This window comes from Monodon monoceros, unplaced genomic scaffold, assembly GCF_005190385.1.
Source record: "Monodon monoceros isolate NGI ecotype Baffin Bay Population unplaced genomic scaffold, NGI_Narwhal_1 Super_Scaffold_19, whole genome shotgun sequence".
In the NCBI taxonomy this organism is placed as follows: domain Eukaryota; kingdom Metazoa; phylum Chordata; class Mammalia; order Artiodactyla; family Monodontidae; genus Monodon; species Monodon monoceros.
This window is the reverse complement of record NW_021703775.1, coordinates 68,537,560-68,549,870: the sequence shown is the minus strand read 5'-3', so window position 1 is coordinate 68,549,870 and position 12,311 is coordinate 68,537,560. Positions and strand designations below refer to the sequence as shown.

The 12,311-nt window shown below is 44.2% G+C and overlaps 1 protein-coding gene across 10 annotated transcripts in view; it reads right to left on the bottom strand.

The window, feature by feature from the left end:
• Window positions 1–6,645, bottom strand: part of DTNB (dystrobrevin beta) — a 243,097-nt gene extending 236,452 nt beyond the window's left edge. For all 10 annotated transcript variants that reach the window (XR_003795006.1, XR_003795007.1, XM_029232736.1 and 7 more), the window contains exon 1: window positions 6,462–6,645. The gene's annotated coding sequence lies outside the window, so the exon portion shown is untranslated. The remainder of the gene's footprint in view (window positions 1–6,461) is intronic.
• Window positions 6,646–12,311: the final 5,666 nt, after the last annotated feature.

The following is a 12,311-nucleotide window of genomic DNA, read 5'->3' as shown; positions in this document are numbered from 1 at the left end:
AGCAGGACTGAAGCTACAGGCTTGCTGGACTCTGAGTCTAGAAGCAGGTGTATACTTCCTTCAGGGCAACAGTGACACAGAGTGAAAGAGGTGGAGAAACAGGAGACATCTGAGCCAGATTCACTGCTTAAAGCCAAGGATGAGGCTAGAGCTGAAAGGAAGTGAAAAAGTACTGCTGCCAGTCTCTGCCTAGAACTATGGTTTACGTGGTGCTCTGGGCTCTGAAAAGTGAGAAGATAAAAACACAGCCTCATGACCAGGAAATGAACCAAGACATTCACACACTCTGTGAGCAGATCTAAAATAGCCCCAATTACCTCAAAGAGCAGGACCCTGACCATTATCATATCTGATTTCTTGACTAGAGTCCAATCATTGGAAGCACCTGAAATATCACCACACAGAGAAGGGTGAGCACAGAAATAAGAGAAACAAAAGCAAAAGTACTCACCCTCAAATAAGTCTGTAAATCAAAACTTCAAAACATATAAAGAGGGCTTCCCTGGTGGCGCAGTGGTTGAGAGTCCGCCTGCCGATGTAGGGGTCATGTGTTCGTGCCCCGGTCTGGGAAGATCCCACATGCCGCAGAGCGGCTAGGCCCGTGAGCCATGGCCGCTGAGCCTGTGCGTCCGGAGCCTGTGCGTCCGGAGCCTGTGCGTCCGGAGCCTGTGCTCCGCAACGGGAGAGGCCACAACAGTGAGAGGCCCGCGTACCACAAAAAAAAAAAAAAAAAAAACATATAAAGAAGTATAATGCTAAGAAAGACAGCCAACAAAAGCAACAATTAGAATATAAATTCATACCAGATGCGGTTTAATTTTACAGAACAGTCTGACAAAGATTTTTTTTTAAGTACATTTAGGGTGCTAGGATATACAATTTTAAAATTGTTGGGAATGCAAAATTGGACAGGCAGTTTCTTACAAAGCTAAAGATACCTTTACCATACGATCCAGCAATCACGCTCCTAGGTATTTACCCAAGAAAGCTGAAAACTTATGTCCACACAAAAACCTGCACATGAATATTTATAGAAGCTTACTCATAACTGCCAAAAACTAGAAGTAACCAAGATGTCCTTCAATAGATGAATGGATAAACAAACTGTGGTACTTTCATACGATGAAATATTATTCAGCAATAAAAAGAAATGAGCTATCAAGCCAAGAAAAGACAGAGGAAATGTAAAGGCATAATGCTAAGTGAAAGAGACCAGTCTGAAAGCCTAGAATACTGCATGATCCAAGCCATATGACACTCTGGAAAAGGCAAAACTATAGACACAAGGCTTCCCTGGTGGCACAGTGGTTAAGAACCCGCCTGCCAATGCAGGGGACACGGGTTTAAGCCCTGGTCCGGGAAGATCCCACATGCCGCGGAGCAACTAAGCCCATGCGCCACAACTACTGAGCCAGCGCTCTAGAGCCCGCGAGCCACAACTAGTGAGCCCACGTGCCACAACTACTGAAGTCCACGCGCCTAGAGCCCATGCTCCACAACAAGAGAAGCCACCGCAATGAGAAGCCCGCGCACCACAACCCAGTGTAGCCCCCGCTTGCCGCAACTACAGAAAAGCCCGCGCACAGCAACAAAGACCCAATGCAGCCAAAAATAAAATAAATAAATTTATTTTAAAAAACCAAAAACTATAGACACAGTAAAATGATCAGTTGTTATCAGGAGCTCAGCAGGAGGGAGGGGGGAATGAATGGGTGGAATACAGGGGATTTTAGAGCAATGAAATTATTCTGCATGATACTGCAATGACATTACATGAAATGTCATGTGATAACATTTTGCATTTGTCAAAACCCATAGAACTGTACAACACAAAGAGCAGAAGCCTAATATAAACCATGAACTTAAGTTAATAATAATGTATCAATATTTATTCATCAGTTGTAACAAATGTACCACACTAATGCAAGATGTTAATAATGGGAAAGTGCCCCTGAAGAAGAGGGGGTTTATAGGAACTCTCTGTACTATCCACCCATTTTGGTCATATTCAGTTATGTACATAATTTTTTTAATATCATGGACAGTTCCACTTCTGGGTGTATACACAAAAGAATTGAAAGCAGGGATTTGAACAGATATTTGCACACCCATGTTCATAGCGGCATTATTCACAATAGCCAAAAGACAGAAGCAACCCAAGTGTCCATTGATGGATGAATGAATAAGCAAACATAATGTATGCATACAACAGAATAGTATTCAGCCTTAAAAAATAAGGAAATCCTGGGAATTCCCTGGAGGTCCAGTGGTTAGGACTTGGCGTTTTCAATGCCGAGCGCCTGGGTTCAATCCCTAGTCAGGGAACTAAGATTCCACAAGCCTCGAGGCGGGGTCAAAAAAAAAAAAAAAAAAAGGAAATCCTGACACATGTTACAATATAGATGAACTCTGAAGACATTATGCTAAATGAAATAAGCCAGACACAAAAGGACAAATACTGTATGATTCCACTTATAGAAGGTGCCAAGAGTAGTCAACTTCACAGAGACAGAAAGCAGAATGGTGGTTGCCAGGGGCTGGAGGGAGAAAAGAATGCGGAATCAGTGTTTAATGGATACAGAGTTTCAGTTGAGAAAGATAAAATGTTCTGGAAATGGATAGTGATGTTTATACAACAATGTAAATGTACTTAATGTCACAGAACTGTACAATTAAAAATGGTTAAAATAGTAAATTTTATGTTGTGTATATTTTGCCACAATAAAAAAAAATGAGGAAAAGTGCTGAAAAACTGGTTTTCCAAATTGAAAAAAATATATATCACTTCATTACACCATATAGAAATTCCACACAGAAAGCAAAACTTCTTTTTTAATTTTAGAAGAAAATACAGATATATAGAATTCATACCCTGGGGTAGAGAAAATTTACTTAAACCAGACACAGAAACAAATTTTGTTAATTTAGTGTAAAATTTTCCATAAATATAACATTAAAATGTAAAACTTGTATACAACTAAAGACATTGTTAACAAAAGGAAAAGGCAAGCCTCAGACGGGCAGGATGCTTTGGCAACACATAAATCCAGCAATGAATTAGTATCCAAAGTAACCTAACCGTCCCACAGTTAGTGGAGGATACATAAACAGTGATTTAAGTCTACAACTGAACACTACTCAGCTTTTAAAAATAAATGAACCAGATCCACAAGTGGCAACATGGTTAAACCTCCATCAATTAATTTAAAGCATGCACCCCTTTGACCCAGCAATTCTACTTTTCATTCACTGCAGCAATGGTGAAATGGCAAACAGCTTTAACGGCCATTAATGAGGAGAGGATTAAATAAACTACAGTACAATATATACTATGTATGGTATTGTGTAGTAGTCAAGAAGAACCAGGTAGATCTTTATGTTCCATCATGGAAAGATCTCAGACATTCTGTTAGGAAGAAGTTGCAGACCAATGTCTACAGTATCATGTCATTAATGTGGGCATCGGAGGAAACCCTACTTCTTCCCGTATCATCTATATATAGATGAAAATGCATAGAGAAAGGTCTGGAAGGATCACAACAAACTGATAACTGCCGTTTTGGTGGAGAAGGGAGTGGGTCAAGGAGCCTTGTATTCTGTCTGTAATGTTTGAGCATTTAATAAGACAGTGTGCATTCATGAGCCATTTGCAGAGCTGCAGTACACAGCCCCAGACTGCACAATACAACTCCAGGAGCTGCCATTCACAGGCACTCCGATGTGAATGGCATCCCCTAAAATTGGGCAGTATACTTCCTGCACTAGATGCCACAGCCCTCATACTTGTGTAACTAGAAATAAATAAAATGAGAGGTGATGAGAGTATTTACTGCAAACCAGCATGAGGGAGTTTCTACGGTGATGTAAATTTCTATATCTTGATTGAGATAGTGGTTACAAAGTACAGACAGTCCCCAACTTACAATGGTTTGACTTTAGATGGTGCGAAAGCAATACACATTCAGTAGAAACTGTACTTCAAATCTGAATTTTGATCCTTTCCCTGGCTAGCAATATGCAGTATGATACTCTCCCATGATGCTGGGCAGCGGCAATGAGCCACAGCTCCTGGTGAGCCACAAGAGTAAACAACCCAGATACTTACAACCATTCTGTTTTTCACTTTCAGTACGATATTCAATAAATTACATGAGACATTCAACAGTTTATTATGAAATAGGCATTGTGTTAGATGGTTTTGCCCAACTGTAGGCTAATGTAAGTGTTCTGAGCATGTTTAAGGTAGGCTAGCCTAAGCTATGATGTTCGGTAGTTTGGGTGTATTAAATGCATTTTCAACTTACCATACTTTCAGACATAACCCCACTAGACCAGCTCTGCACAGGACATCTGTGCAGACATCAGTAAAGCTGATTTTGAAATAAATGTAAATTAAATATATAAATAAAATACAATATCACTGAGAAAACCTAGAACAAGGCATCCAAAATTACAGGACCTAGGCATCCCAAAATAAGAACTAGTAGACACCTGCTGGTTGCACTCTTAAGTACACAGTCATAAAACTAAAGAGAAATTAACTTAGTTCTTCAAGGCTTACTACACAATGCCAAATTTGAATTAATATTTTATTTTTATATAAGGAAACCTAGGTCCTGAGAGATTTATACTAAAGATATAAAACAAATGGTAACTTGGCATTCTATTGGTTTTAAATCTGATTTCCTAACTAAGTAGAAATTTTGTCTCTCACACATAGCGGACACTCAAAAGCCTTGCCAACACTACCTTGACTACACAACCCCCTTCAAAAGTAATTCCACTTATGTACGATAAAAATTCTCAAAGAACTCATAAAAGGTCAAGTTTTAATTTGGCAGGCAAAGTAACCCAACAGGCACTGCAACCCAGGCAACTGAAACAGCAGCCTGGAGCTCGAGAGTCCAGAAATCCAACCAAGGCAGAAAAAAGGCAGAATCCCAGCCCTTACAGAAGAGCAGAGATACATCCTCTTATGACAGATCTAAGATAAAAGAACCAAGATAAAAATGAAAAAGTGTTTTCTAGACAAAAGTACTCTCCTTCCTCAAGTGATAGAAAAGGGCCAGAACGGGATGATTTGAAGCAAGGGCCCAAGGAGTAAGCTCCTGGCAGCCAACATGCAATAAAGATGTGAAAGTGGCAGCAAGACCACAAGATATGACAACTCCATCACCTTAGCCATCACTTTAAATGCCCAGACCTAAGAACCTGGGTTACCTCACACGGCCAAAAAAAAAAAAAAAGAGAGAGAGAACCGGAGGAACAAGGGAAGTCCATTCAGCCATCCCTAACACCAGATTTATCAATAGTGCTCTGTGTAAAATAGAGCAAAACCTTGCTTGGTTCATGCATTCAGGCAATACGTAGGTATTTAGTGCCTGCTGTGGGTCAGGCACTGTTCTTGTCACTGAGGATTTAGCAGTTAATAGTCATGGAGTTTCATTCTACTCGGGAAGAAAGGTAACTTCTTTTCTCTTTCCAATTTCCGTTTCCCTTCTCTCTCTTTAAATGTTACGCAGAAGTTCCTTCAAAACTCTCCCAAGTACCTCCCACAAGCTTCTTTGACCCTCCTGCTTTAATCCTCAAAGCAAGCAATTTTATGGCTCCAATTTCCCAATACTGGGGACAAGAGACCTAAAGTGGATAAGACAAAATTCAATGTTGCTTTGTACTTCATACGCATACCTTTACAACCGAATTGCCAGCACTTAAAGAGCAAATGATGGTTGTGTTTTACACAATTTTGTGGCCCCAGTGCTGACCATGGCTCTCTACCCAAGGTACCTAACCAATAAACGTTTGCTGAGGCTGCTGGAAGGTCTCCCTAATCCCAAGGCCTGGCACAGGAATTTAACAGCAAGCATTCGTTAGCTGCATCCTTCCTCCTCTCAGGACACTTTCCTTTAACGGGTGACCTCGGTGCACAGGTTCACTGATAGGTGCCTCGGGAAACAGTGTTTGGAGGTGATGTGAAATAAATTCCTTTCCCTCTGCCAGGGCCTGCCTGCCTCACCTGCCCTCTGCCAGGACCTGCCTCCTTCGCCCCCTTAAACACCTAAGGCAGAGCCTCCTCCCTGCGAGCCGGGCACGGGCAGCATCAGCCCTACGCCCGCACCCCGGCTCGGCGCCCTACGGCCAAAGCGCGCTCGGGACCCCGGAGCCTCCTCCGCGGCCCGGGGCTCAGAGCCCGGCGGCGGCGGCCCGGAGCTCCGCTCCATCCCCCGCGCTCGCCCCTCCAGGTCCGGGCGCGCGGCGCCGTCTCCCCTCACAGCGCGCGCTGTGCAGCGGCCCCGGCTCCCCGCGCGCCGTCTCCGCCGCTCCCGGCCCTGCACCCTCGCAGGCTCCCGAGGTAAGGGCGCTGCGCGGGCTCCTTCCCGCTTCTCGCGGGCGCGAGGCTCTGGCACCGCACTCCTCTCCCGCAGCCTGCGGCGGCCGCCACAAACCCCCGCAGTACTCACTTCCCGGCCGGAGCTGGGGGCGTCGAAAAGGTCTCCGGCGGCCGCAGCCTCCTCTGCCTCCTCCGGCCCGGCCTCCGAAGCTGAGGCGGTGGCGGCGCCCGCTCAGGCCCCGGAGCCGCCCCCGCGACGAACGTTCTCAGGAACCCGGCTCGCGCCGCTTCCCCGCCCGGCACGCGCAGCAAGCCCGCCCCCGGTGCGAGGGCGCGAGGGCGCGGGGGCGCGAGGGCGCAGGGCGGGGGCCGGGCACGCGCCGCCTGCGCGAGCGCGCGGCTGGGGGCGGAGCTTCCGCCGCGCCGAGGAGGGGGCGGGCCAGCGGGCAGAGTTCCCCTCGAGGCCCGCCCCCTGCGGCCGGGTTCCGGGCGGGCGGAGTAAACTTGCCCCCTGCGGGCTTTTCCCGTGAGCCAGCTGCGGGCGGCGGAGTTGCCTTCCAACTCCACAGGTATGTGCCCCGCCGGCTGGATGCTCGGCCCGACGTGACTACAAGGTAAAGAATGCAAAGAACCACCCCCATGAATCATTCATCCGCACCTCGAGCACGAGACCCTGCCCTGAGTGATTTTTCCGTGTTAATTCAGCTCAGCAACCGTTAACTGAGCACCGACTCCGTGCCTAGCGCTGTAGCACTGTACCAGGTGCTGTGTGGGTACACTGTCAAGGTCCCTGGTCTCCAGGAGCGCGTAACTTAGTGTAAAAGCGGCCGTGTAAACAAGCAGGTCTGGTGATCCGTGCAAAGCCAAGCCACGGTGAGATGCTGTGGGAGGGCAGAGGAGGAAGAGATTACTTCCGCTTGGAGAATGCAGAGGGATTCCTGGAAGAGGTGGCATTTGTGTTCAGCCTGCAAGGAAGAAAAAGAGAGAAATCCTAGGAGAAAAAAAGGGAGGGCGTCAAAAGCTAGGTAAACAGCTTGGGCAAAGGAACAGAGAGTGACCAAGGTTTACCATCTCAGCATCAGCTTGTTTGTTTCAATATCCGTTTTGCTAGAATCCTTTCCAAACTATGTGAAACAGGAGATATGCCAAATGAGGAACAGCAAAGCTTTTTTTTAACGGCTCAAAGGATCATTTTCTCAACTTTATTTAAGGCTCACGACAGCAGTGTCCTTTAAGGACTTTTGATACGTTAGTGAAGGATGTAAATCCCTAAGCTAAGAGAGACCAGGCCCCTGTGCTTTGAGTCTGGTTTTATACTGCTTTTTGGCACCTTATGGCAAGGCAGATCGTACCACCTTCTGCTGCTGTCTGTCTGCCTGCCTGTCTTTAGGACATCCTCTTCCTCCTCCTCTTATCTTCCTATTTTTAAGCCCCTGTGGTGAAGGAAATGCTGGTAACCAACTTTGTTAAGTGAGAGTAAACAGGTTACTGCAAAACACTGGCATCACCTATCACTTATGAATTTTGCGACTATTTTGCATGCTTAGAAGACTTTTTCACTTGTATGCAGGGTCTTAACTATGTTTTGAATATGTTAAGATACTCAGAATACACGTAAAAGACACGTTGTTTATTCACTTACTACTCATTGAGCACCAACTGTGTGGGAGGCATTGAAAGGGTAAAACACTGATCCTGCCCTCTGGAGAAAAGAGGTGTAAATGATGTAAAACAATATGTAAATATGGTTCGTTCTGTTTGCTCTACTGACTGAAACCAAAGTAATTTCAATATGTGGACTAGCCATTCTGGGAATTAACCACTTTAAATATATTCATGTTAGCATCTCTCCATCTCGGTTCTGTTTTTCATCACCTCACACATCCTCAGAAAACTTCTTTCAAACATATTGCAGTCATCACTCTCACTCCCAAAGTTACCAACTTCTTTTACCTACTTGTCCTTTTCCTTCACCATCTATTCATGTTCAAGCTTTTCCTGTCCTAAAGAAAAAGGAGGAAAACTCTGTCATTCTAGATCATGCTCCAGTTACTATTCCCTCCCTGTCTTTTAAGACAAAAGTCTTAAAATAGTTTACACTCATCTCTGCCAACTCAGCCCCCTCTCACTCCCCGACCCATAGCTGTGTAGCTTCTGTCCCCCCACATCGCTGCACTGCTCTCAGTCAGTAAGCGCTGGCTTCATCCTAAATGCCCCAGGCCATTTCTGAGTCCTCTATTACTAGAGCTCTTGGTGGCATTTGACGACACAGAGCTCTCTACTCTTTTTGACACCCCCTTGGCCTTCACAATGGGACTCCTCTCCTAACCCCTCTGACCACTCCTCCGTCTACAAGGTTCTGTTCTCAGCTTTCATCGCACCCCGTACATTCTCCCTGAGCCGTTGCATCCACCCTGTCTTCATCTGCCACATATATCGGCAACTCCCAAGTGCATTATCTAGCTCAGACCACTCATCTGAGTTCCATGTACACACAAGCCTACTAGACTTCTCCACCTGGATGTCCTAGAGACCCCTCAAGTTCTACTTGTCTAAAACTGTTGGACCCTTGGTTGCCCAGGACCTGGGAGTCATCCTTCATTCTTTACCCATGCCTACCCCCGCCACACCCAACAATCCCATTGATTCTCCTCAAACATAAGTCTACACTCTATCCCTCTTAGCTCCTCTTACCTAGGCTAATGCAACACCCTTTTATCTTGTCTCCCTCCTGTAGTCTTGTTCCTTCTGATCCATATTCCACACAGCATGTCAGAATTGTTTTTTTTAAATTTGCCGCTTGTGGTGTCACTGCTGGCACACAAGACCTTCCATCTATCTAGCCCTTGTCCACTCCATCTCTTGTCTCTTCCTACACATCCCCCATCCAAACTCCTGAAATGTTCCTACTTTCCCTTGCCTCCATACCTTTGTGCTTGTTTCTCTCTCTCTCTGGACTGTCATTTGAATACAAGCAAAGAAGGTCCAACATATATGTAGCCAAAGTTCCACTTATGATGAAACTATAATCTAAGAAACTTTCTTGAAATAAGAAAATATAAACCTACAAAATGAAAGGACTCACATGTACTTGGGGAAATGACCACAGAATGATCAATTTTGAGAGCTAGCCTCTTAAAACTATTAGACAGGGTCTTCCCTGCCAGTCCAGTGGTTAAGACTCCATGCTTCCAATGCAGGGGGCACGGGTTCAATCCCTGATCAGGGAACTAAGATCCCACATGCCATGTGCTATGGCCAAAATTTTTAAAAATAAAAAAATAGGACTTCCCTGGTGGCACAGTGGTTAAGAATCCGCCTGCCAATGCAGGGGACACGGGTTCGAGCCCTGGTCTGGGAAGATCCCACATGCCGCGGAGCAACTAAGCCTGTGCGCCACAACTACTGAGCCTGCGCTCAAGAGCCTGCGAGCCACAACTACTGAGCCCACGGCCACAACTACTGAAGCCCGCGCACCTAGAGCCCATGCTCCACAACAAGAGAAGCCACCGCAATGAGAAGCCCCTGCACCGCAACGAAGAGTAACCCCCCCAGCCCACTCGCCGCAACATGCAGCAACGAAGACCCAATGCAGCCATAAATAAATAAATAAATAGTTTTAAAAAATAGATAAGCAACAAAGCATATCTATAAAAAAAAAGAAAAAAAGACCCAATGAGATACTACTTCACCTCTACTAAGATGGCTGTAATCAAAATCAGACAATAACAAGTTTTGGTGAGGATGTGGAGAAACTGGAACCTTGATGCATTGCTGATAGGAATGTTAACGGTGCAATTGCCCTGGAAAACAGCTTGGCATTTCCTCAAAATGTTAAACATAAAGTTATCATATGACCCAGCACTTCTACTTCTAGGTATATACCCAAGAGACTTGAATAGATATGCCCATACAAAAACCTATACACACATGTACATCAGGTCTTACTCCTCCTAACAGCCGAAAAGTGAAAGCAACCCCCAAATCCATCAACTGATATATGGATGAACAAAATATGGTAAATCCATTCATACAGTGGCATATCATTCAGCCAAAAAAAAGAATGGAGTACATGCTATAACATGGATGAACCTTGAAAACATTATGCCCAGTGAAAGAAGCCAGTCACAGAAGACCACATATTACACAATTCTATATATGTGAAATGTCCAGAATAGGCAAGACCATAGAGACAGACAGTAGATTAGTGGTTGCCAGAGGCTGGAGGGGTTGAGGGATTGGGAGAGGACTGATACTGTGTATAGGGTTACTTTTTTTTTAAGTGTATTGATTGATTGATTGTGGCCGCGATGCACAGCATGCGGTTCCCTGACCAGGGATCGAACCCGCATGCCCTGCATTGGAAGCATGGAGTCTTAACCACTGGATCGCCAGGGCAGTCCCTGGGGTTACCTTCTGAAGTGATGAAAATGTTCTAAAGTTGATTGTGGTGACAGTTACACAACTCCGTGAATATACTAAAACCCACTGAACTGTACACTTCAAATAGATGGATTGAAAGTGAATTCTGTCTCAATAAATCTGGTTCTTTGAAAAAAGAGAGCTATAAAAGAATCTTGAAAGACACAAAAGTATACTTGAACAAGACATCCCTTGGTTTTGGTTAAAATATCTCAACATAGTCAAGATGACAGTTCCCCTTATGTTAACTTATAAATTTAATATGCTCCTGCAAAAAATATAAACAAGTTTTTATGTAGCTAGACAAATTGATACCAGAGTTCATATGGAAAACTAAACACTCAAGAATAGCTAGTAACACACTGAAAATTAAGAGTTATGAGAGGTGACTAGTCCCAGCAAATACTAAAACATACTGCAGAGTGAAAACAGTGTGGTTCTGACACATGACGAGGCGGACTAGTGTAACCGAATGAAAGGTACAGAAATCCATCCAACTACGTATAAAAATCCAGTATATGATAAGCAGTCAAATGCCTGCGGCAAAGAAGGACTTTCTAAAAAATGGTGTTGGGACAACTGGACAGACCTACACAGCCTCACTCTGCTGGTGAGGTTACAGGGAGACAAATATTACTAGAGGGAAGGAAAAATAGTACAACCCCTATCAAGAGGTATTTGGCAATATGTACTGAAACATTTGTACATTTACCTTTCAACCTAGCATTCCCACTTCTGGGAATTTAAAGATGGTATCTCCAAAAATAATAGGCACCCTTACCTATGTAAGATTCTTCATTGTACCATTAATTGTATTTGCAGAACATTGGAAACTACCTAAATGCCCAAACACAGAAGACTGGTGGAGTACAATCAATAGGGAAGCACAATTGCACAGAATCAACTGGGAAGCAATGAAGGATATCTTTATGAACCGATATGAAGTAATTGCCAGGGTAAGTCATTAAGTTATAAAAGCAAAGTACAAAAGTGAATGTAGTGTATGTTACCTTTTGTGTAATAAAGACAAGAAATAAGAAAATGTAATGGATTTGCTTATTTGAGTAAAAACAATCACAAGAACAGTAAACCAGAAAACAATGATATTGCTTGCCTGTAAGGAACTGGGTAAGGGAAGGGCGTGGAAAGGATAGGGGAGGGAGGAACAATTCTGAGTATATCTTTTTGTGTAGTTTTGGCATTTGGAAGCATGCTAATGTTACATACATTCAAATAATAAAATTAAATCGACAAGCATAGGGAGGGACTTCCCTGGCGGTCCAGTGGTTAAGACTCCGTGCTTCCAATGCAGGGGGCGTGGGTTCTATCCCTGATTGGGGAACTAAGATCCCACATACCATGCAGCAGCATAGGGAAAAATTAAAATCTGTAACTAAATGCAAATAGAAACAAATGAACCCAATTGTATGTCAAGTGGGTGACATACCACAAAAGAAGTGGGAGAAAGAAGTAAACCAAAGAATTTCAAACATAGTACTTAGATATAACTTTAGTCTAATGCAAACAATAAACTGGGGAAAAAGGAATCAATACCAGG